The sequence below is a fragment of the Micropterus salmoides genome, unplaced genomic scaffold, assembly GCF_014851395.1.
Source record: "Micropterus salmoides isolate LMB-PRFRI ecotype aquatic unplaced genomic scaffold, ASM1485139v1 Ms_hic_scaffold_15, whole genome shotgun sequence".
Taxonomy (NCBI): Eukaryota; Metazoa; Chordata; class Actinopteri; order Centrarchiformes; family Centrarchidae; genus Micropterus; species Micropterus salmoides.
Window position 1 is genome coordinate 30,592,452 of NW_024040596.1, and position 25,717 is coordinate 30,618,168.

Below are 25,717 nucleotides of genomic sequence, written 5' to 3' on the forward strand. Positions count from 1 at the left end.
TTTCAGCAGGACTTGGCACCTGCCCGCACTGCCAAAAGTAACAAAACCTGGTTCAATGACCATGGGATTACTGTTGATTGGCCAGCAAACTGGCCTGACCTGAACCCCATAGAGAATCTATGGGGCATTGCCAAGAGAAAGATGAAAGACATGAGACCGAACAATGCAGAAGAGCTGAAGGCCGCTATTGAAGCATCCTGGTCTTCCATAACACCTCAGCAGTGCCACAGGCTGATAGCATCCATGCCACGCCGCATTGCTGCAGTAATTCATGCAAAAGGGGCCCAAATCAAGTACTGAGTACATATGCATGATTATACTAGGCCTGACATTTCTATATTTAAAATCCTTTTGTTTTTATTGATTTCATGTAATATTCTAATTTTCTGAGATTTTGAATTTGGGGTTTTCATAAGCTGTATGCAATAATCATCGAAATTATATAAAATAAAGGCTTGAAATATCTCACTTTGCATGTAATGAGTCTATGTAATATATTAGTTTCACCTTTTCAGTTGAATTACTGAAATAAATGAACTTTGCCATGATATGCTAATTTTGTGAGTCTCACCTGTAGTAATGTCAAATAATATAGGTCACAGTTGACATATTTAGGCAGAATATGACAACATTTTCCTGCTGTGAAAAACAGACGAACACATCTGGAAACATGTTAGTTCAAACCACAGTGGTGCCAACAGTTTTGGAAAGTTGTCGTACTTCATGGTGGCTACTTTAATGATGCATCTTACCAAGATAGTCCAGTGCTACCTTCCATGGTTGTACGTGAAACACACCCCAGAGTGGGTCTGATTCCAATGGGTCTGGCCCTTTGCTGCATGTCATCCCCTTTCTCTCCCATGTATCCAGTCTCTCCCTTCAGCTGTTCTAATAAAAATAAATTACATAATTTGTAAGGTTATTTATGAATTCTATCTGCCTTTGTTCATTTTAAATGTTTAATTTTATATATATTACCTGTCTTACTGGTCCTCTTTTCAGTTGAATCACTTTTAGTCAGATTATTATTTCTTTCATTTATTAATTAATTGTATTAATATATTGTTTTTAAATTTAGTGGCTGCATGAGCTCCTTTTCTACACTAATGTATCTTGGAATATGTATTAGTTTCTGTGTAAGTGTTACTATTGTTGTTGCATTATGTCTTTTTTAATTGCCTGCTGTGAGCTGTTTGACTTGAGCATCTTTTCTGACTGTGCATGGATGGTAAAACTAGTTTCCCCTCTGGGGATTAATTATTTATCACAGTCACCAAATATCAACCCACCAATGGGAGAATCTGTCACGATCCTGTCCTGAGTGCTGTGTTTTTGGGTTTTGAGTCTGAGGGTTTGGTTTTGTATTTGCATGTTAGTTCTGTCATCTGTTTCGTTTATTTCTGAGTTTATTCATTTATCAGTTGGGTATCTGTTATATAGTCTATGGACTTGTATCCAGTCTTTGTGGTCTGTGTTGTTCTGTTTTCTTGTCTCCCTTAGCCACCTTGTCTTATTAGTTAGAATCCCTTTTGCTGTGCTGTTAGTTTGGACTTAGTTTTAGTTTGCTTGCTACCTTTAGTGTGCGTCCTCTACCTGATGTTATCGTTTGTCTGGTTATTATCTGTCAGCTGGTGTTTAGTGGTGATTTCAATTCTGTTCCAGTCTCATGTTTTAGTTTCTGTACCATCATGCTCGAGTTCTGTCTGCTTGTCTATTTATGTTCTCTGCCAGTTTCATTAATTAATCTGAATTTGTTCATTCTGCTCTAGTCTCTGTGTACCCTTTATTATTATTCATCCACATCTTACTTAGTATCTGCGTTGTCTCGTATCTTAGTTTTTAGTCCTGTACCTTAGTTCATGTCTAAGTGCCCATGTCTAATCTGAGTTCTGTTATACCTTAGCTTCTGTCTGTTCCTTGTTGGTGTTAGTTTATTTGTGATCTGTCTGCTTGTATTAGTTTATTTATATTACTCTGATGTTTAGTGTTGAGTAACTTGTGTTTTGTCTTTTCCCCCCTCAGTAATCTGCCTGCCTGCTAGTCTCTCTGTTTTCCCCTGCTGTCTCTCTGCCTGCCTCGTCAACCTTGATCCTTGTCACCCGTGTTGTTCCCGCCCTACTCATTAGTCCTTGTGTATATATACAGGTGTTGGGCATATAATTAGAATATCTATATATATAATATCTACCTATCTATATAGCTCTGTGTCCAAGCACATTAATAGAGAGGCGAAGGGAAGGAAAAGATGTGGTTGAAAAAAGTGTACAAGCAATAGGGATAACCGCACCCTGGAGAGGATTGTGAAACAAAACCCATTCAAAAATGTGGGGGAGATTCACAAAGAGTGGACTGCAGCTGGAGTCAGTGCTTCAAGAACCATCACGCACAGACGTATGCAAGACATGGGTTTCAGCTGTCGCATTCCTTGTGTCAAGCCACTCTTGAACAAGACACAGCGTCAGAAGCGTCTCGTCTGGGCTAAAGACAAAAAGGACTGGACTGCTCCTGAGTGGTCCAAAGTTAAATTTTGCATTTCCTTTGGAAATCAAGTTCCCAGAGTCTGGAGGAAGAGAGGAGAGGCCCAGAATCCACGTTGCTTGAAGTCCAGTGTAAAGTTTCCAGTCAGTGATGGTTTTGTGTGCCATGTCATCTGCTGGTGTTGGTCCACTGTGTTTTCTGAGGTCCAAGGTCAACGCAGCCGTCTACCAGGAAACTTTAGAGCACTTCATGCTTCCTGCTGCTGACCAACTTTATGGAGATACAGATTTCATTTTCCAAAAGGACTTGGCACCTGCACACAGTGCCAAAGCTACCAGTACCTGGTTTAAGGACCATGGTATCCCTGTTCTTAATTGGCCAGCAAACTGGCCTGACCTTAACCCTATAGAAAATCTATGGGGTATTGTGAAGAGGAAGATGCGATACGCCAGACCCAACAATGCAGAAGAGCTGAAGGCCACTATCAGAGCAACCTGGGCTCTCATAACACCTGAGCAGTGCCACAGACTGATGGACTCCATGCCACGCCGCATTGCTGCAGTAATTCAGGCAAAAGGAGCCCCAACTAAGTATTGAGTACTTTTCATGTTCATACTTTTCAGTTGGCCAACATTTCTAAAAATCCTTTTTTTGTATTGGTCTTAAGTAATGTTCTAATTTTCTGAGATACTGAATTTGGGATTTTCATTAGTTGTCAGTTTTAATCATCATATATATCAGTCTCTGTGTAATGAATGAATATAATATCCAAATTTCACTTTTTGAATGGAATTACTGAAATAAATCAACTTTTTGATGATATTCTAATTATATGACCAGCACCTGTATACCTGGTGTTTCTGTTTAGTCTTTGTCCGGTCATTGTTGCGGTCAGACGCTCTGTATTATGTTGTGGTTGTTGTTCGTCGTACCCTGTTGTTCCTGCAGTTTTTGGATTACTCGGACCTCTGGATTTTCTGTTGGTTTACCTTTTGTTTGGACTATGTTGTTTTGGATTCCCTGGACTCAGCCACTACATTTGTAAGTGAGCTCGCCTTTAGTTTGAATTAAAATCCTTTGAACTGTACCTGCCTGTTCCCGTGTCAGCATTTGGGTCCACCAACCTGCCTCACCACACTATTCCTGACAGAATCAGGAGTGAGCAGCAACATCACCATCAGCAATATCCACCACCATAATTGAAACACCAATTGTGAGAATATCTTTTGAATGGTGTTGTTTCTCTAGTAAAGTTCAGAATCTATGCCAAAGGAGTGTCCTGGCAGCTTGGTGATCACAACATACACCGCATAATTGCAAAAAAGACCTTTATTGCATTCAATCTCCCTCATCCTATGTTTCTCTCTAATATGAAAACATTTTAATTAGAGATAAACAGGAAGAATGAAAGAATGAAAAAAATATTTTTCTTATGTAGAACTACGAGTTCCACTGATATTAGTATTCCAAAAGTACAAGGCAGCTAAATGTTGGTAGTCAGTCAAATATATACCAGGTGTGCCAGCTGAGTGCTGATTGATTCAAACTCATTAGCATGTCTCAAAATGTCAGTTGATTACATTGCATAATGTTAAACGTTCTTATGTAACACTGTTGGGTTCTTTTGAGCATTCACTCAGCCATTATGCAACACTCAGTTATGTCTTTCAAGTCAGTATTGTAGCCAGGACATTTGAAGTATTAAACAAAAGAATGAATACAGTAGAAGTAAATATAAAATATAATAGCATAAGTATAGTTTTGATGTTGCTGGAATGTTTTTTTAAATATTATCTTGTATATAAGACATTCAGGAAATCCATTTGTCTTTCCATATGATTAGAGGTAAGGCTGAATTATATAATATAATATAATGAATATAAACAAGATACCAGGTGCTACGTGTTGACATGGGGATGTTCAGTCTTACAAACCACTATGTGCATTTCCATTCACCAGTTTTTAAATAAAACTGAACTGAGTGGAAATGCTCTCTTTTAATTACATGACCTCGTCTTCTTTTGCAATGGTTTAATGGCATCGACGGGTGAATTAGTGCCACTATCACCGTTTATCTTGATGAACCACATCATTAAATTCACATAACAGTAGTGCTAGTAGTATTTTCTTTTTGTAGTTGTCCGTATATTTGGATGGAAACCTGGATACTGTTTACTTTGAAATTAGCTGGCAGCCCTGGTACACAGTAAATTATTGTTTTCCAATACTCTGCCGCCTCCTGATGGTTTTAATGAAAAACTGAACACTTCAAACACTTTTTTGTTTCAAGAAACAGCATTTTTTAATTATGCATCTGTTCATGCTCACAGTTTTCAAACAAAATGTTATCACTTTGATTTGTTCGAAATGAGGTCAATCTCAGAAATACTCAGAACATTGTTCTTTCTGTTTCGATTGAAGTACCTTTATTTTCTACTAAGGTTTCCACAAATACCACCAGTCACTCCACCTTTTATTCTAAAACGTTCTAGGCCAGCAACCTTTTCTTGAAATTAGGTAAAAGCATTAGCAGTAGAAGAATATTTAGTTGCTTACAATGACCCTTACCTTTATAGGAGTGAAAAGGAAGAGATCTCTTTGTTCTTTATTAATAAGTAACTGACCTTTCTCACTTCCTTTTCAAACTGGTGAAAGCTGATGCACTCTGTTAGGCATGGGCGTTAATTGAAAGCCCTTAAAATGAATTTTTCAGGGGTGGTGAGTTGTTCACACAAACAACCAGACAACTTTCAAAACTGGGTCACACCAACAGTTTCCCCAAAACAAATTAATTACTCTCAGCTGTCATTAAATTTTGTGTTATGCAGATTCAAAAGGCCATTATGATAATTCTTTTCATAACTGTGGAGATGTCAGGCCTTTATACAAGTCATGGTGCCAAATACAACAATACATTTGCATATCTACGGAGATGTTGCATAATTGCCGATCAGGCTAATGTGAATGAGACTAATCCTGAATTGCACACTTGCAGGTCTAAGGTTTGCTTCCCACAAGGCCATGCTATGTAATGTATTTATGCCTTCTATGTACTGGAAGACTGTTTATACTCAGTGTGAGCAATGATAATGTTAAATTTAGAGTATCGTTTTTTTGTAATTTGCATGTCTTCCGCCATTCCATAAACAGTAGCTTTTAATGAGTTCACAAAGCAGAAAGACAAAAATCAATTTTAGTACTTAAAAAGTGGCATAAAAACTACTGAGCTATTTAAGAGTAACTGATGGTGAAAAGGAGAAGAAAATTCATTACATTTAAAAGGAACTTGTCAGATGGTGAAACTAAGAGCATGCCGTGAATGCATCAAAATAGAGCAAAGCTGCATCTGCAAGCAGTGAATGCTGGGAGAGAGTGAAGCAGCAAAAGCTCTCAGAGGCAGAGAGTGGGCTGACTCCAGATTTTACCCAGGGGACATGATCAGACTCTGGGGAGCCGAGCTCCAGCGCTCCAGAGGCACAGATGTCAATCCTGATGTATAGGGATTTCCCTCGCTCTCTGGTGTCTCTCTGAGTGGACAAACTATGTTATAATTTATACAGTTCTTAGCTGCCAGAAATATCATCTGAGTGTGTGTGTATCTGGGTCAGGAGGAGTGGTGCCAGCAGCAGGATGATTTGTTAGGGAAGTAATGAGCTATGTTTTATCGGACCTAACATACCCGTCTTATTACATTTTGATCAAAGAATCATATTCTGATCAGGAAATACATACAGTACCTCATGGAATAACATTCAGAACACACAACAGCTCAATGATTTTGAGTTCAAAGCTCTGATTAAATAGTGTAACTAAAGAGTGCAACTGCTATACCTATGTATTATGTATCTGTTTTCCCTTGCTCTATATTGTACTTATTGTAACCTTGTAATGGTGAGCTATTTTGATCCAGGTCTCCCTTGAAAAAGAGATTTCCATATCAAGGGACTTCCTGGTTAAATAAAAAAATGAAAAAATATAAATATCCAAGTTTAAAAACATTCTATCTGTATGGACTCATCTGCAGGGTATTTCAAGTTTAAGCAAAATCACCTGCCCCATTAGTTTACAGAGCATCTTGAACATCAATGCATGGGAGTCACCCATCTCTCTAACTGAGATCCTGCAGATTCAGCACAGTTTTTCCAGATTTAGCACTGCTGTCTGAAAGTGGCATTTATACACATTATACAAAACAAGTGTTCCCAGTTAAAAAAAGAGATGAGATTTCTTTCTAGGATAAGTCCTACTTCAGATCAATCAAAAACAAGTTCCAGTCCAACATTTATACTGTCCTACGTTGCACAGTGGTTTAGTGCACACTTTTGAAAGCAGTCCATTTATAGTGTTTGAATTGTTGTTGCAGAAAGGTTTGGACAGAATTTAAATGAGATGTGACTTATTCTAAAGTTTTGAAGGTGAGGATGTACCACATCTTGGTCATTTTAGTCAAAGTTCCAAACCCATTTAAAGTGAGGCATCAAAAGAACAAACATCTTTCCAATCTTATATTTTGATCTGCTTATGTGTTGGTCTCTAACTTTTCTTCAGTTTTAATCCACGCTTTTACGTTACAATATTTTAGTTTAAACTTCATATTTTATGTGGTTTAAGGATTTTAGTCATTAGGCATGGATCTTAAGTCAGTCGACGGCTGCCACAAAGCTACTGATCACTAACATGGTGCTCGCTAAGCAAGCCAAAACAACAATTTTGCTAGCTTTGCCCCGTGAGGACTATGTACTTCTTGAGAAAGCAAAGAGAAAGATTGCTGACCTTAAGGAGGACTTCCGAGCCCTTTAACACTAGAACCGCCGGGGGTCGCTGTATACCTAACACCGCCAACGGGTAAAGTTTCTCCGCTATTAGAATTCATTGATTTTCAAGCTACAAAGTAGCCTACAAGGTTTATTTATTTATCATTTTACAACACAGGGTTCTAAATGCTAGATGGGTAGCAAAATGCTAGATCTAGACCCTCTATTCACAAAATAACAATATGACAATTAAATAATTTAATAATAAACTTTATTTATAAATAACTTTTCTTAACAATGTTTCAATTGGAACAGCACAGATAAAACTTTTGGGGGAATAGCCTACCATTAACCAATTTTAGCGTAAATGTAGGTTATTGGCTATTTCTGATTACACTTAAACACACAAACATTCAACACCTTTCCCACACACAGCTTCCCTGCACTTGATGCATTTACAGAATGTTTTGTTCTGTCTGCATTGGGCCTTTACCATGCAGGTCATTCTCCTGCGCTCGTCTTCATACGCAACTGAGGACACGTTCAGGAGCAGTGGTGCTTTTGATGCCATCCACTCTGCACGCAGCCCCTGGGCCAGCTGAAGAATGAAGTCCCTTCTGGGGATGTTGTCAGTGATGCAGCTCCGGTACAGTACGCAGCCATTGATAGCAGCAAGATCCAGCATGTTGAAAAAAGCAGCAACGGGCCATCTACGTGTGCCACCTAGAGAGAGAGAGAATGAGAGCGAAAGAGAGATGTAGTTAGCCTATATTCTAAACAGTCTGAATAAAAAAGCAGCAGTATACCTACAATTTGGAAACAAAGATTGACTATTACAGTGTTTTAGGCCTACATAATAATAATGTGCAACAAGAATCTAAGGTGTTCATTCTTTGTTTGTTTCGGACTGCCATGAATCCAGACAATTACGCAAATAAAGGTTTAAAGGTCAAACGAAAATAAGCCTATCCTTGTAAAGAAGCGATTATAATCAATTCCAAAATTCAAAATACATTTTTACCAAAAAAATTTTTTACGCTAAATGTGGTGGAAAAACTAGGCTACTCTCTCTGTAGGTCAGCAAACACAAGGGGGAACACACCTCTCTTGAAGCGACACAAAATACATTAGTCATATAATTAGCCTAATAAATTATCATAATAATAATTACCTTTCACAGAGTACTGCACGTCAACCCACAAACTTTGGTATGGTTGTAATATGTCACCGTCTCTGGCTTTCTCTTCACGTCCGTGGAGATGGCCACATGCTGGTGTTGCGTGCTGAGGATACTGACGTTTCTCCGTGGCTTACATTGGTACACGGACAGGACAATTTTTTCATGCTTTAGTACGGTGGTGCTGAACGGCTCATTTCTCCCTCACACAGAAGGTGGGAGCTCCCCTTGTTCCTGTTGATGGTGCCCAGCAGGCTGGTCGTTTTGGAGGGAAGCGCATTGGCCAGTGGGACAGAGGTGAAAAAATTGTCGGTGGTGACATTCCTTCCCTTACCAACAAACGTCTCCACCAGCTTCAGCACCACATTCTCTCCCAGGCGTTGTGTGGCTGGCCTGCTGTCATCTTTTCCCAAGTATGGGAAGCCTTTTAGCATGTACTTGCTGTCAACATCAGCTGCCAGCCAAAACTTGATCCCAAATTTGTCTGGCTTGTTGGGCATATACTGGTTGAAGGGGCATCTCGCTTTTGTCGGGAACAGTTGTTCATCCACGGTAACATGCAGTAGAGTTCTTTACAAACCTATCTCACACTTCCCTCAGGTGTGCAAATTTCTCGGTGCTCAGACGGCAGCGCCGGGTCTCCTTATGATCAAAGCGCAGGTAGCGCATTATTTCTCGAAACCTGTTCCTGGACAGTGATAAAATGAATTACCCCATTGCTCTGACCAGAAACTTTCGATGTCAATGTTTTTCCCGCAGTATGCACCCCTCACATGCTACTTATTTGCAACAGCAAATATACATTTTGAAAGAACTGTAATGCTACCTGGATTTTTATTTACAATGTTGTTAACGTATCTGCCAAGTCACAAAATTGTAGATACTAAACATATCAGCAAATGCTTTACTGACAACATATTTCATTTTTCTTTCCACAGTATCTTCTCTATCAATATCTGCTTTTAGCAAGTAAAGCAGGAGTTTAGGGAAAGATTATGGTCTTGGTGAAATATTGAAAAGTCAGAACTAATCTAAATTTACAACTTGAATAGATTGTACCTTTGTATTCACTGGATTCCTTGGTGTAATGTATTCTCTACCAGATGTCTTTTCACTACTTTATATTATGGTAACAGTTGCACAATATAGTCAGTGGTTTGTAGAAACAGTAATCTTATGTTCAGTGTCTAAATCATTTTTGACATTTCCAGGACTTGCAGACTTAACTGTAAATTTGTTAGTTATATGAGCTCTGCTGTCTCAACCATTCAAGAGTGTAACTAAAGTAGGTAATGAGTCATCATGAACTGATTAGGAGCACCAGATGGTGCCTGAACCACTGGATTGGTATAATGTTAACATCAAATCCGAAGAACTGCAGCTCTGAGATCCTTTCCATTGCACCTACCGGGTTTAACACATTGATATGAAGCAGGCATGGATAGGAGGGTGTGAAACTAAACCCAATATATAACAGCACTGAGATGATTCACACCAGGTAAGGTGCCTAGCCAAAGATAATTATACGACAACACTTTCTGCCACAAAACCTTTCCATTTATCACACCAAGGAAAAATCAATGAACACATGACTCAACTCTAAGAGTGTAAGTGTAAAGTCGAATTTTGGTTCAGACATACACCGTCAATACTAGTAATTTTATTAGTAAAATAGTTTGCTGTATCATTTTAATTCTAATGACCACGCAGGAAGTTGGTGGAGCGAAATTGTTAGACATTGCTTTAATCCTATTTGCATTTTGAACTCTCCCAAAGTTACTCTGAAACTCTGTACATTATGAATCGAATCACTGGGTAATGTATGGAGTGCTGAGATTAGAGGACTAAATGTAGCAGTGAGTTTTCCCGGTCTCTTTTTTTGCCGTCCCCACAACTGGATCCGTGAAAGAGAGAGAGAGCAAACTCTAGCAAGACCCAACCATTTCTATAAAGCAGACACACACTACATTGACTGTGTGTGAAAGCTTCCGATGACTGCTGTGTTGAAACAACATGAAAAAAAAGTAACGTGTAGTGGGAATATGTGCTAACATTAGCAAGCTGGGCTAACTTGCGTTCATAATGTGTACTCCCAAACACTGAATGTTTTAAAGGGGCAAATGGCTTACATCACTTACAGTACTTAAGAAATACAATGTGGGCTTGTTGAGAAGTGGGAAAAACCGTCTTGTATCTGTGTTCGAATGCTACAGGGCTATGATGTGATCTTAAATGTCAGTCAATCAATATCAGATGTCATCCAGATGCTTGAATCTTAGATTTTCCACACCTACAATATGTCCAAAAACGACTTTATCCTCTCAGTTTAGATATTTCTTTGAACAAAAGAAATGAGGACAACTCTAATTTTTGCATTATTGCAATTTTATTTGTAAGTTAGTGACAGTGGTTCACATAGTCAGGCACTTCTCACAGCTGCACTGCAGCCTACCTCTGTCCTCTGATTATTATTTTTCTTGTTACACTTCCTTTCCAGCTGGCTGAGCACTAGCTTGCTGCAACAAACCAGAAGAGACACAGATATGTGTACATGTTGCACACATAAACCCACGTGCACAAAATCTGTTTTTGGATACCTGTCAATTATGATTATACCTAATAAGATACGGCTGCTTTCTTATCATTCCAGTTGTTCAGAGGAGTGATTTGAATAAATCAACCACTGGAACGGAGGAGCTTCCTCTTCATTTGTTAATAGCAATTGTCAGCCCATGAAAGGTTTTCCAGAACACGGCTGTTGTTTTCAGCCGACGGGGAAAATGTGTGGATGGCTTCCATAGTAACTCGGAAATGGGAGGGGCTGTTGGAGCAGATGCCTGTGAAATGTGCTAAAGAAACAAACAAGCCATAAAAAGGAAAGAAAAAAGGGGGGAAAATGACTGGAAGGGAGAATGTGGAAAAGATTATCCTTAGTCTCCTCTCCTGGTGGCATTTTAAAATTTATTTTTGGTGCTGCTCTTGGGAGTGCACATACAAAATGCTTTTAACTAAAAGGATTCTTTAACTGAAAACAAAAACATATCTGAGAACAGAAACAGGACAAATCTCAAAATAGCCAGAAACATATGTAATATAAAATCGCCATCATTCACTATGACTGTATGTTTTGATGCAAACCTTTATCAAAGATACATTTAAAAAATATATATTTACAGGATTGTGTACCCTTGGTGAAGGTATGTGCTCGTGGTGCTTTTTGTTTTACATTTAGATTACAGATGGTGCTCTTAAGTCTACCTCCAAGTGAGATTTATGGACACATCTGTACTAAGGTGGAGAGGAGAGTCATGCAAATCCCACATGGATTTAAGTAGATCCAGGCCAAACTAAGTTTTGCAACCAATGTTGCTCACCTTGAGGTGCCTGCAGTTTCCTGCAAATATTCAGTGTCCTAAAGTGTTGTGCTTAAGCACTGCACACTTTCTTTTTTATCTTCCTAACACACATGCACAAAGACACACACCTTCTTATAAACAATATTGATTACGTTAAGCTTCCGTTAGCAGCTCTGCACCACTCCACATACCATCTGTGTTCTCCATTTACTATCTACCATTTTGTCCTTCACTGCACCTTCATTTAGACACTCTTAATCCATGCAGCTTCTCTATATCTATATCTGATTACACTTACAGGCTTGCTGTGCACAGCCAATGTCAGAATTAAACAGCAGACCTTTTGCATGTTATCTTCTGCTACTATTGGATGTCCTGCAGAGTGTGATGATGGTGGCAGTCATCCAGGCTCTGAGTAAAAGACAAGATCTGATGTGCAGGTGAAGAAAAGGCTGGCGAAGCGGGTGTTTAATGTTATGCAGTCCTCATTATGCTAATCCTCCAAAAGAGAGACTCCATAGAATGCAGACATGCATGAGTTTCAGTTGGCTTTAAAGAACAAAACGTGCTCATGAATAAATCCACAGGCGGCATTATATAGCAAAACTAGAAAGTGTGGCATGACAGCATATGTTGTAGCCTATATAGTGTAGGTGGTCCATCCTCTGAAAGAATCCAATGTGTCACAAATATGTCCGTGTCTGATATTTTCTCGATCTGAAAGTATTGGTCAGTTTAAGAATCCATTGTAGCAATAATGAACTGACCATACCTGCTGTTGTCAATTAAGGATGAAACATGCACACACACCAAGCCACAAACCTCCCTCTACATGTTAACAGCATTCCTCAAAGTAAAGCAAATTGTATTATAAAAATCTGTTTGTGTATGTTGAATATTTTTTCTTTCATTTGGTGGGTTCCTACAGTTCTCTTGGGAACAGTGAAGTTGATGTGAATGAAATCAGTCTGTGTCCAATGTAGGGTCCTCTTGCCCAGTGTGACCAGCCATCTACGACCCTGAAAAGGACAAGCGGATGGAGTAATTTGGACTGCGACAGAAGCAGGAATAGGACAGGTAAACTAATGGAGCGCAGGCAAAGCTGTCTGTTTGTCCCTCTTCACCAACATTTATGCAGGGTGACGACAAGGATGGGCCAAAGGGTAGAGCAGATCTGGATGACGGCTTCGTCGCTGGCAACATAGGCTGAGCAACTCTGGAGAACAAGCAGGAGGTAGAGCCAATCTGGAGGATGACTTGGAGGCCGGCGACATAGGTGGAACTGCTCTGGAGGCTGGCGACACATGTGGGACTATTCTGAAGGCCAGTAACATTGGCTGGAGGTCAGGAAAGGCAGCTGGCACCAGAAGATTCAGCTGCAGGTTGGAGCAGGCCACTGGATAAACATCCGGCATCAGAAGTTTAGCACTGGAGGCTAACAGACTGGAGGATGGCAGACTGGGAGCTTGCAAGATGAGGTACAGACTGGAAACCAGCAGGATGGATGCTAGAAAGTAGGATGCTAGCAGGGATGTCACTAGGATTGAAAGACAGGGGGGTCTTACGCATAACTTGCACCTGCGAAATCTTTGCACTTGCTTCTTTTGTTACTGTTTTAGAACTCCAACTATGTCAACAACCAGTGAAGAACAAGATGTTAACAAATAAAAAGCGACAGACATAATCTCTTCTTCCATTTCTCCTCTGTTGAATAAAAGTTACTGTAAGGTTACATGGGCTTCAGAAGCACAAAAAAAGTGGGTGGGTCCTCCTCCAGGATTTTTCATATATGTATAGCCTTTATATATTTATATCAAGAGAACAAGATGTGATGGGTTTTTTTTAATAGAAATCATCGTTATCAGCTATTTTAAAGCTGCTAAGTTCAATGTTTGGCCCTAAACTGCATCAGCAGTCTCTATCATGAATCCTGAATTCTGGTGAAGTTTTCTGCACCAATTTCTGCTTTTCTGCATCAATGTTTTGGTGGAAATGTTTTTATTTATGCAAAGGGAATTCAGGTGGCAGAAGACAATTCAAAATCTAAACCTCAACAGAGCTTAAGTCAGTGCAGCTCTCAGTCATTCTGTGTTGCTTTCAGATATGTTTCTCCTGTAGAACAACTTTCACATGTAATATCATCCCTGAGTCAGAACACATTTTTCATGCAAATGAAAAAACAATAAATTTGTCAAGTCCATTTTTAATCAGATTTGGCAATGGTACCACAGCTAGCTTCGCAGGATTCAAAGAGCTGCTGACTCTGGTTGATTAATGTTAACATTACTGTAGCTAGCTAGCCTAGCAATAATGTCAGATAGTGTTGTAACAACATAGCGTAACTGTAACTGTAATTCAATGCTGCAACAAAGACTGCATGACGCTTTTAAAAGCATCAGTTGAACACATGATGAACATTCACTTAGCAGCTTTTTAGTTACAGTATGTGAGCACAAAGACACACCTGAGCAGCAGGTATCCTAAAATTCTTTGTTTACTTGGCTCTGTCGCGGCAGTGCTGCAGGCGCGAGCTTTAGCTTTTAGACACATCAACGCTGCATGGGGGGATTTCACTTAGGCCAGACTGAGTTCTTCTGTAGGCTGTGACTTAAATGCTGCACAGCTGCTCATGTAAATGGTTGATAAACTAATACCATATCAAATTCCTCTCTCTGTTAGATAAGTTGCAGGTCCAAAGAATGCTATTAAATTACACTAATTACTGTTACTGCACTGTGGATTGGTTCACTCAAGAGTTTGATTTTGCTCTGTAGTTTGGCTTGCATACAGACATACAAGCTGTTGATAAGGATCCTATTTAAAGTGGCTACTGTCTGAATTTAATAACCTGATGGTGGAAGGGATAAAAGATTTGGATTAACGATCACTATATATTGATGCATGTATGGATGATTGCTTTTATTTTATTATATTTCCCTGTGGGTATATCTGTGGGTATATGCTCATATATAGCCAAGCCATTTAGGCAACATCTACATATTTATTTAATTTATTACAGTCAATAAAAGCAGAAAGTTGGTCAGAATATAGAAAATATAATAAACATCATGAAATAATTTAGTTTAGGCTTTGCCTTGGTGCCTAGACCTGCCAACAAATGTCTGTTGTTAGAAGAAAACAAAACAGCCCCCATTTCCTTAGACCTGTAACTTAGACCACTACTGACCTGTAGACCATTAGTGACCTCAGAATCAGCTGCCCTGCCAATCTCCGCTTCTCTCTCTCTCTCTCTCTCTCCTAAAATATCTTCAATATCCATCTGGTCAATGAATGGAAGGATATAGAACAGCATTAAGAGGGACACTATGACATTTAGTTTTCACTGACAACAACATTATTGTTTTGAAATAAGCTCGAGATAGGTAGGGGAGAGCAGGGCCGAAGGTACCATTTTTCAGAAAAAGATATATTTTTGCTGTTGTCACTAACTCACAGGTGATCAATATCAGGTGGTATTTTGTACAAATGTAGAACGACTTCCATATAATCATAATAATTCACTTTGCACAAATATGCAAATGTGTGCACCTAAAACAGGGGGGAAATGGTTAGATGGAGATTGTTTATGAACCTGACATAATTAAAATAAAATAAGACTTTACTGATCCTGCACTGGGGATATTTGCATGTTGTAGCAGTTTCAGAAACTGAAAAAATGAAACATAATTTAGAAAGACAGGAACTCCTGACATATAAACAAGATTTATTTTTATACTGAAAAACTCTTACAGGGCAAACTTCAGGGTGTGTTAAATCACTAAATAACCTGTAGACTAATCATTACTGTGACACATGAAATGAGAAACGCAACTTGTAATTCGAAAAAGAGTCCCTCTTCAGAAATTTACATGCCGTGCTCAAACAGTTTTCCGACGACGGCCGCAGGAAACAATGACGAAATCATGCGATATTTGGCAGCTCCATCAAGGGTTGCGTGCAGAAGGTGCTGTCACAGCTTGGACTGCAAATGCAGTCAGGGCTCTGAGAAAATCGTTACTTTCGCCCCGGTTTACTAATATTAATGTTGTGTTCACATTATCAACACTAGTGTTTTCCATAGCCAACTAAAATATCCCCTCTCCTTTAGCTCAAGTAAACGTAGCTTAAGTTCAGCAAGTAACAGTCACTAACACAACTTACACTATGTAGCACTCACTACACTGAATCAATCTTCCTTCACCATGACCATGTGTCTCTGTGTGTAGTAATGGTGGAGCGATGAAACGCAGCCTCCCTCAGGGTCTTAGTGCCTGACCACAGCAGAAATTATGAAACAGTGGAAACAACCAGAAGGATTATTTGAAACCAGTAAATAAAAATGATATTTGTAGTATTCTGTAGTATTTATCAATATGGCTTCAGCCCCCCTAAAATAGGCCTAACGACATCCATGGATGTAAGCATGTTGGGAATCGGGCGGGTAGCAGGCCAGATGGTAGCTGGAGGCTAGTGGGCCCAATTCTAGCTGACGAGGATGCAGACTGGGAGAGTTTATTGCTAGCTGGCAGATTGGTAGGAGACCAAAGTGAAGGCTGGTTGCTAGCCAGCAGGAAAACAGGTTGTAGAGTGACAGGCTCAGGTGAAATAATAATGAATAATCATAATACATTTATTTAATCGAACTTTTTATTTGTTGGCACTTTTCATGGCAAGGTGACCTTACATCAGATCAAAATATATATAATAAGCATGTAATGAACAGCAAGCAGTAACAAGAAAACACAGCATCATTTGAAAATGTAGCATAAAACAACGATAATAAAACATCAACAATCAAGTCAACATCAATATAGCATGTTATTATTACAGTAAGTATGCTATTTGAAAAGATGGGTTTTTAGAGTGGTTTTGAAATTTTTATATATATTGCAGTAGTCAATGCACGATGTGACCAAAGCATTTACTAAAACGACCGTGGAGTTTTGGGTTAGAGCAAGGTGATGAAATTATGAATTTTTGATATGACTGGAGAAAGAGAGGGGACTGTCCAGGATGACACCAAGGCTCTTAACCTGTGGAGACAGGTGTGATGGCTTCAGCAATGGGGAGAGAACAGATATTGGTTTTTGAAAGTGTGGATTTGGAACCTATGAACTTAGCTCAGTCTTACTACAGCTGAGTTGCTGGTAGTTGTTTGTCATCCATATATCTGTATTTCATGCAGACAGGCAGCGAGGGTCCTGGTGGGGAGTGTGGAACTGGTCTTAGTGGACACATAAAGCTGTGTATCGTCAGCAAAACTGTGAAAATGGATGCCATTGTGCCGGAAGATGTTGCCAAGAATGAGGAAGTAAATAAACATAAGTGGTCCCAACTGTTGTTGGTGTGTGTACTGTGTACTGGTTCATAAGGCCCTAAACAAATTGCATTACCCAGTGGGCAGTATATGACGTTCACCTGTTCCTGTCATCGCCAGCGTGCTAATCTCTGTCAGTGAGAAGTTTAGGTGCCTCTTCTTCCTACATGTTCAACTTTCATTAATGTCTCTTTTTGTGAACTGTCTGGATGGGGTGGGACATTAAAAAAAGGTTAACTTGCTACAGCAAGCTTCGAAAGTTGGATTCATTGTTATGCATGAATGGTTATAATTATTGACAGTTTGCCTCCCAGCAGCATCTCAATTAGTTTACGTTCACCAAACCTTTTCACCCAAATCTAACATTTCCTCAATATGTTCTTCTGTAGAAAATGTTAGATGCTAAGGTTTTTAACAGGACACTGTAAATATATATGCATCGTCAATTTTTGGTTCCTCTGAGCTTCCTTAATACATAAGATAGAGGTTAAGTGTGCTGCTGCTTTAAACAAGTGCACCAAGAGAAAGCCATTAGAAAGTTTCTTGGACATTTATAAATCACACATGGCTTAATGATGGAGGGGCCATTTTATACCTGAAGGATCTATGATGTTATATATGGAGTGTCACATAAAGGCTGTGCTCCAGGATATATACAGTCAAAGCTGCTGAATAGATCCAGACCTTGTGTGATGTGAGCTCTGCTAAAGGACAGGAAGCCTGAGTGCAGATACAGGTAATGGAGGTGTGGACCCAAATGCAGAGTTCAAGAGATTTATTAAATAAACTCAACAGGCATACATGGCTTAAGTCCGAACAATGGTAAATCCAAAAAAGGCAGAGTAATCCGAAATCCAAGGAAACAAAGAACGGGCAGAATACTCACATCCAACAAGGATGCAACAAAGACTGAACAGAGCTGAGGGCTTAAATACTGACAGAGCACAACACACACCAGTGTAATTAGGTCCAGCTGAGACACATAAGGGTAAACAAGGCAGACACAGACAAGAAGCAGGGTCAGGAAACAGGACTGACACTAACATGGAACAGATGCAAAACAAACACAAACCAGGACAAGACCAGTTACAGAAATTACAGATTACAACGAAAATCACATCATAACAGGCCAAAACAAGACTAACAGGAAACCAAAACCCACACCCTATAATGAGTTAGGGAGTAGAATATATAAAGACACGTCATCATGAAAGATGTGCCTTGCATTTTCTCATAGGTAATCTGCAAAAGCAGGTTGAACTGTAAGTGCAACTTAAATTCGTCAAAACCAAGATGGCCGACGGATGTTCAGGAACACTGTACAGCTCAGGTAAATCTTGCCATTCCTCCAATTATAGGGAGGATAATTATCCAATTATCCCCCGCAGGTAAATAAAATTTGGTAACATCTAGTAACAACTAAGGAGTAATACAATTGTTTAACTTTCCAAGTATTGATTTTATGTTGGGAGGAAATTAGGATTAATCATCTGTCCACTAAATTGGACATTATGCATTGCTGGCTAAATTTCAACTACAATTAACTATTACTGAGACTTTGTTTTTCTTGAAAATACTTCATGTGCACTAATGCACTTTTTTTTCTGGATGTAAATCAATGGATTTATGTTGCACTTTTTTTTTTGTAACAAAAACAACATTTTTTGCAGATTAGTTCCATTATGTGAGTAACATTTAGTGTGTTGCAGCAAGTGATAGAAAGGTATTCGGGATAGTGGAGCCAATTCCATCAGAACCAAGTAAGAATAATAATTGTGGTAGTGACGATGAATGGCTGCCAGAAATAGGAGAAACCCCAAATGTTAGCAGCAGTGATAGTGGAGCTGAGGATGAGAAAGAGAGGCTGAGGAGTCAGAAGTGAGGTTCAACGCTTTTGTATTGCATCAAACAGTATTAGCATATGTTGAAATATGTGACCACATTAGTTTAACAGCATTAAAAAATATAGATTACACATAATATATAATTTTATTTATTGGTTTGTTAAATAAATATTTCTTCAGTTAAAACCTTATGCGCACGCTGTCCACCTTAGTGGACATGTAAGAAACTCGTAAAATGTGTATTTTTAAAAAAATGAAATAAAAATTTTATTTTGCATGCCTAAAGAGCCATAAAAACACATAGGAAAAGAATCTTGACAGAGGCTGTCATAATTCATGCATGAAAGGGCTAGAATCCCTGCAACCATATGGTTGGCGATACCGTTTAATCTGCTGCTATTAGACAATCACAGCGATGCTCTTATGTCCTATCTGTTATACCGGTGTTTTCACCAGAACTCTCAGTACACGTTATGTATATCAATATCAATTTTATTTATATAGCACACTTAAAATAACCAAGGTTGACCAAGGTGCTTCACAGGTTAAAAATACAACAACAAGACACTACTTACACAATAATACAGCAATAAAACATTATAATATACAGTATACGATATATAGTGATATTAAAATTGCCAGGAATAATAACAAACTTAACTCGAAGGAAATGCCAAAGAAAAGAGATGTGTTTTTAACAGTGATTTAAAACGTTCGAGAGTTGGGGCGGTTCTGATATGGACTGGCAGGTTGTTCCCCAGGTTAGGGGCAGCTACACAAAAGGCTCGATCGCCTCTGGTTTTAAGTCTGCTTCTGGGTACATCCAGGAGGAGGAGATTGGCAGATCTCAGCACTCTAGCTGGAGTGTGAGCGTGAAGAAGCTCCGTTAAGTACAATGGAGCCAATCCATTAAGGCATTTAAAAGTTAAAAGTAAGATTTTAAAATCAATCCATTAATGTACAGGAAGCCAGTGGAGGGAGCGCAACACAGGTGTGATGTGGTCCCTCTTCTTCTTTCCTGTCAGGAGGCGGGCAGCAGCATTTTGGACTAACTGCAGGCACTGAATAGATGACTTGTCTAAGCCCACATATAAGGAGTTGCAATAGTCAAGGCAGGAAGTTATGAAGGCATTTATCACCCTCTCCAAATCTTTAGGAGGGAGATAGGCCTTTACCTTGGCTATCATTCTTAACTGGAAAAAGCAGGATCTAACAGTGGCGGATATCTGTTTATCAAATTTAAATGCACTATCCAATACAACACCAAGACTCCTCACAATCGAGCGGCAGTTTGAAGTCAAGGGTCGGAGAGAATCTACATCAAGCAGTTCAGGGTGTCCAAACACTATGATCTCTGTCTTGTCTCCGTTTAGGTTGAGGAAATTTAGGTTCATCCACGTTTTGATGTCCTTCATACAGTCAAGCAGGGGCTGCAGTGAGCCCTTTGCTTTTACATTCAGGGGCAAATAAATTGGAATATTGTCTGCAAAACAGTGGAAAGAGACCTCATACCTCTCAAAGATGGAGGCCAGGGGCAGCATATACAAAGAAAATAAGATGGGGCCTAAGACAGAACCCTGAGGGACACCACAGGTAAATGGGGCCGTTTCAGAGGAATAATCACCGAGGTGGACAGAGAAGCTTCTATCGGTTAGATAGGATTGAAACCACCTAAGCGCAGTACCTTTGATTCCCACACAATTTTCCAACCCGTGACAAGAGGATGGAGTGGTCAACAGTGTCAAATGCAGCAGTGAGGTCTAAGAGCACTAGGACGGCAGAGACTCCTTAGTCAACAGTTAAAATCAAGTCATTAAAAACTTAAAAGTGCCGTTTCAGTGATGTGACGGGTTTTGAAGCCGGACTGGAACTTTTCATAAACATTATTATTAATTAAAAATGTTTGCAGCTGGGTAAAAACTACTTTCTCTTTATTGGTTGTGAATTATAATTAAAATAAACACGGCAATGTAACTTCACAGACTGTTCAAGTGCGGAGTTGTTGTAAATGTTGGCTAACACAGCTAAAGTTATAACTATAATGCTAATGTTACACCTGATGTGAAAGCTACTGAGAAAATGTTCAATTTTTATGTAAAATTGAGTTGAAATATGGTGATTTTTGTAGTGGTTTATGGTAAGATGTGGAACAATGATGTTGTGTGGTTGTGGACTTGAGAGTAACTTATACCATCTGCTAGGTTACGGTCGCAGTCTGAAGCGGCTTTGATTTGGATCACACTACCTTGTTTCTTACGACCCGCCCTTCTCTGCTTCTGATTGGCTGGTAGTCCTTACCTGGGAACTGCGCATGTGCAACTCCCAACAAAGATTTTGTACAAGTAAGATGCATCACTCTGTAGCTCAAGAGCAGAGCGTACAACACACAGGGTGAAAAGAGGAAAATATGGTGTTTTTCAAAAATTAAACCATGTAAACCTGTTCTGGTACAACCCCTAATTAAGATTTTGAACCTGAAAATGAGCAGAATACCACCGCTTTAATATAATCACATGCTTCTTATATCATGCCACCAGTGCATAAACCAGACTAGTTGGTAACAATTATAATAAAAACTTGTGTCACTGCTCTTCTTCCTTCACTCCCTTGTCTCTGCCTCTAAGGATAGCTGCATTATGTTATTACATGAGGAAGCGTTTTATAAAATATCAGTATCATCACATAAAAAATAAAATGTCCTTCAGATCGGTGAAGACATGTTCAGGTTATCTACCAAAGCCAGCTAATGAAGGTGATCTACCATCAAATGTAATACATGCCTTTTGAGTCACACTTTCAAGCTTACTGCAGCAAGAGAGACAGAAATAGTTTGTTGTGATTTAGATCTGCAGGGGATGTTGTTGTAATGACTTGTTATAACCAGTAGAGAGCAGTCTCACATTGAGCAAAAGTTGCTTGATACAGTACAGATGTGCATATCACTGCAATAAAAATGAGTAAAGAAAAAACGGCATGTATGAAAGTTCTGCAGAATAGGCACACATCAAAGTCTCAGTTGTGAAAAAATATCCATATGTGAAACTCCTTTCCATGTGACCTGTTGTCTGTTTCCTTGGGCACATGGAACTAAATTAGTTCTCATAATGTGAATAACATATTGATTTAGCCTTGATAAGTCCAGTCACACTGTTGCTTGATTATAGTATTAATTGCCACATCTGTTAGGATGTCTTTCTTTGTCCGGTTGCAAATTAGAAGATACTTACACATTATGCCCCTGTGATAAGCTGCCACTGAATCCAATATGTACTTTAATGGGTAATGCAACAGGCAAGATTGAATCTGTAACTAGGTTATCACACTCAGGGCTTATCTGCTGACCTACTTTGTCATCACCATAATGTGACAGATTTCAGCCTCATTAGCCTTACTTAACATTGGTCATCTTAACTCTGCTGGAGAGTAAAGAAGTCGACGGTTGCTTTAAACAACCAGCAGATGTTCAGAGACAGAAAAAAACACTTTGCAGGGAAGGGAAGGAGATGCACACTTCCAGACTTTTACCAGTGATCAGCTCACACATGAAGCATGCCGTGCTTAGAAAAGGATATCAGCAGCTTGTCAGATGGAAGAATGAGTTTGTGCACTTGGGCCTAGATTGCCCTTCACTCTCCCTGCTCTCTCGTATATCTTTCTGGAAGGCTTAAATTCATTGGCAGAGATATCAAAAGCTGCATTCAGAAGACAGTGTATCTATAAATCCATCCAAGTCCCCCCTCCCCCCTCCAGGGGGGCTGGAGTTCTCCAGCTCAATGACACTGGCTTCAGATTACTGCAAAATCTGATAGGAATACAACAGGAAAGACAACACACACAGGCAGGAAAAGGATGACTTATTAATCTTTTTGTTTTTGTTTTCTTCTTTAGCTGTGTCAGGATTAAACAATATGTTAAATAAGAACAGATATGTGTCCACCAATAGTGTTTATGGCTATGAAAAGACTTCCAGGAATTGTAGGAACACCCTTCTGCTATTGTCTCTCCCTCCCCAAAAAAGCCATATCCTTAATGGGCAGAAACAACCCTCATGGAGAACACTGGGTATGGTGCCTAATAGTTTATGGTACTAGTTTCAGCATGGACAATTAGGAAATCCTGATTAATAGTCATAAGGGGGATTATATGTACATTAGCTGTAAATATCCTTAATTGGATATTAGGTTCTCAACAACATTAATTTTTAAAGTAACTGCATGGTCTATTACTAATTTTTTTTTACTGTATATACTAGAGCAAGGAAATGCCTTATGCAACAATATAACATGTCACAAACAGTAAAGGATGAATCAAATGACTGATACTATTGGTCCTTTCACATTACAGGCAATCATTCCAGTTCTATGCAGCCTTCAGCCACTTCTAGCTCATTGTTTTGGTTCAATGGTCTGTATGGTTGTTGTGTCCCATCAGCTTTCACTGACTTCTCAAGGTCACACACACAGATTATACACTACTGAAAGAAATTGTACAAGAATTGTGTTTGAGAAGCTAAACTAAACGAGTGGCTGGTGATGCAAGTTTAATGACTTAACAAAGTTAAATGTTTTTCTCAGGAGTTGTTGGACCAAACTGGGGAAAAAACAAAAACAAATGAATAGTGCACTTCTACTTCAGGAGGTCAGAAAAATCACTCTGATGGGTTTGTTGGCCACTTCGGTGGCAGCGGAAACAGGGTGTAAACATTACACTGACAGATCATAACCTTATAAAGTTGATATGGTGACCATCTGACCACAATCACACATCCTCAATACACATTTCACAATCACAATTAGCTTTCATTTGTAGTTGTGTTGTAAGACTGTCCTCCCAAGGTGTCTATGTTTATGTTCAAGGAACAAAACATTGGCCATCAACATAGGAGACCATTGTTCAACATTCAGTCCACATAGGTTTTTTCCCAACCTTTTTTGTCATCAACCTTAATCACGCTGTTAGTATTGTAACCATACCAATAAGCCTTAGCCTTAACAAAGTACTTATTTTCACACAAACCATGACCCAACCCTACTTGTTTTTGTGCCTGAACATGAAACTATAGCAGTGTCACATCATATATCAGTGACTTGATGATGATGTTGTCCTGATGATAGGGGCAAAACGGTCTCCACCAACTCCTGGGGGAAAATATCTGGCTCTTTAGCTGCTAAATGCTCCATTTGTAAATCAGCGATCGGTTGTTATGTGTGAACTACTCAAGGATGCATCAAAACGGCTCCCCGACACATCACTGACACATTGCAAACACCAGACAGACATCTAGCATGTCAAATATCTGGAGGAGTCGGCCGACTCGACATCCACATCCAGCCAATGAGCGCAGGCAGCTGGCAGAGCAGGCAGCTACTTTGTCACCGCAAAACACTTTTTACTCACCTCCAGCTCTCTGTGTAGCACGGATGATCTGCTAACTGTGTGTGCTAATCCTTTCTTTCACCCATATTGTTTATCTTTATAAGTGCTATCTTTATAGTAACAAACAACTGTTTTGTGTGTAGTGTCGCGTCATTTCCCGTTTCATATTTCCCGTGTGTTTTTTTGACAAAACGTGGTTTGGAGACCAGTGTCGGGTGACACAGCCGTTGACAGCTCATGTAATTTGTGATCCCCCCGTCACTGATCAGTCACGAAGTCTGAACGCCTTCAGACTCCCGTCACAAGACAGCAAGCCATCGGCTGACGCTGAAAGTCGTGTAGTCTGCACAAGCGTTAAAACAATAACCAATAAAGCTAAAACAAAGAGTAAAAGCAAAACAATGAGCTGAAAGACACTTCAGTACTCTGTAGAGTGGAGGAGACCTGCAGAGTAAGGTGATACATTGTTCGTTTGTTACTATTACACACAATCATTTGATCCAATGTGTCTCAATGTATTTCCCCCTAAAACTGTGTCTGTCATCATCTTTTTTCCCATAGACATACAGAATATTGAAAATACTTCTTTTTCAAATCATTGTTTATAAAAGTTCAATACAAGAAAAAAAGTTGACTACTTTTTCAGAGGAATACCATGGAATCTCTTGGAGCTTTGCATCTGTCTTGCCGTTCACGGACCGGTGTGTTTCTGAGCACATCTCTGACACTTGGAGGCTTGTCAATGTTCCATTTATTTATCTATTTACTGCTTTCCTCAGACAAGTTTGACCATCCATGTCAATAGTGCGGGGGCTATCACCAAGCCACAATGATGATGTTTCACACTCCTACAGCACTGAGGTTTTGTATTTTTCTCAAAAATGTACTTTTACTTTTTTTAAATTTAATTTACTTTTGTTAATTATCAATCACGTTGCCTGTTTTGATGTTGGCAGGGTTACAAATACATCTTCTGTGTGCAATCAAGATACTGTGAAACTGAAAAACAACAGATAAAACTATTTTATTATAATTCTTTATTAACCAGGTACTAGCAATTGTTGAAGTTCACTTTTCCTGCAACAAAATAGTTTGACAAAACTGACAGTTGATTGCTTGCTAAACACCTACCCGCACATTGATTGTCAACATGCGGTGTGCATCAGGCTGTAAAGAGTTTGAAGGATGGTGTTTTTATAACCCTTCCAAAACCGAAAAGCCAGAAGCAAGCAAAAGTGTAAGGAATGGATAAAACAGTGTGTTTATTGACTCTAATGCAGGTGCAAAGGTTGGCATGACTAGCTACCTAGTTTACTATCTACAGGAGTGAGCTAACCACACATTACTTAACTACTGTACATAGTTTGTGAGGTTGCAGGTTACATTTAAAAAAGGAGACATCCACTGTGTTATAT

The 25,717-nt window shown here is 39.3% G+C and overlaps 1 pseudogene; it reads left to right on the top strand.

Annotated features, from left to right (window-relative positions):
* The window catches only part of LOC119903454, a 147,688-nt pseudogene that overhangs the window by 14,964 nt on the left and 107,007 nt on the right, over positions 1–25,717 (top strand).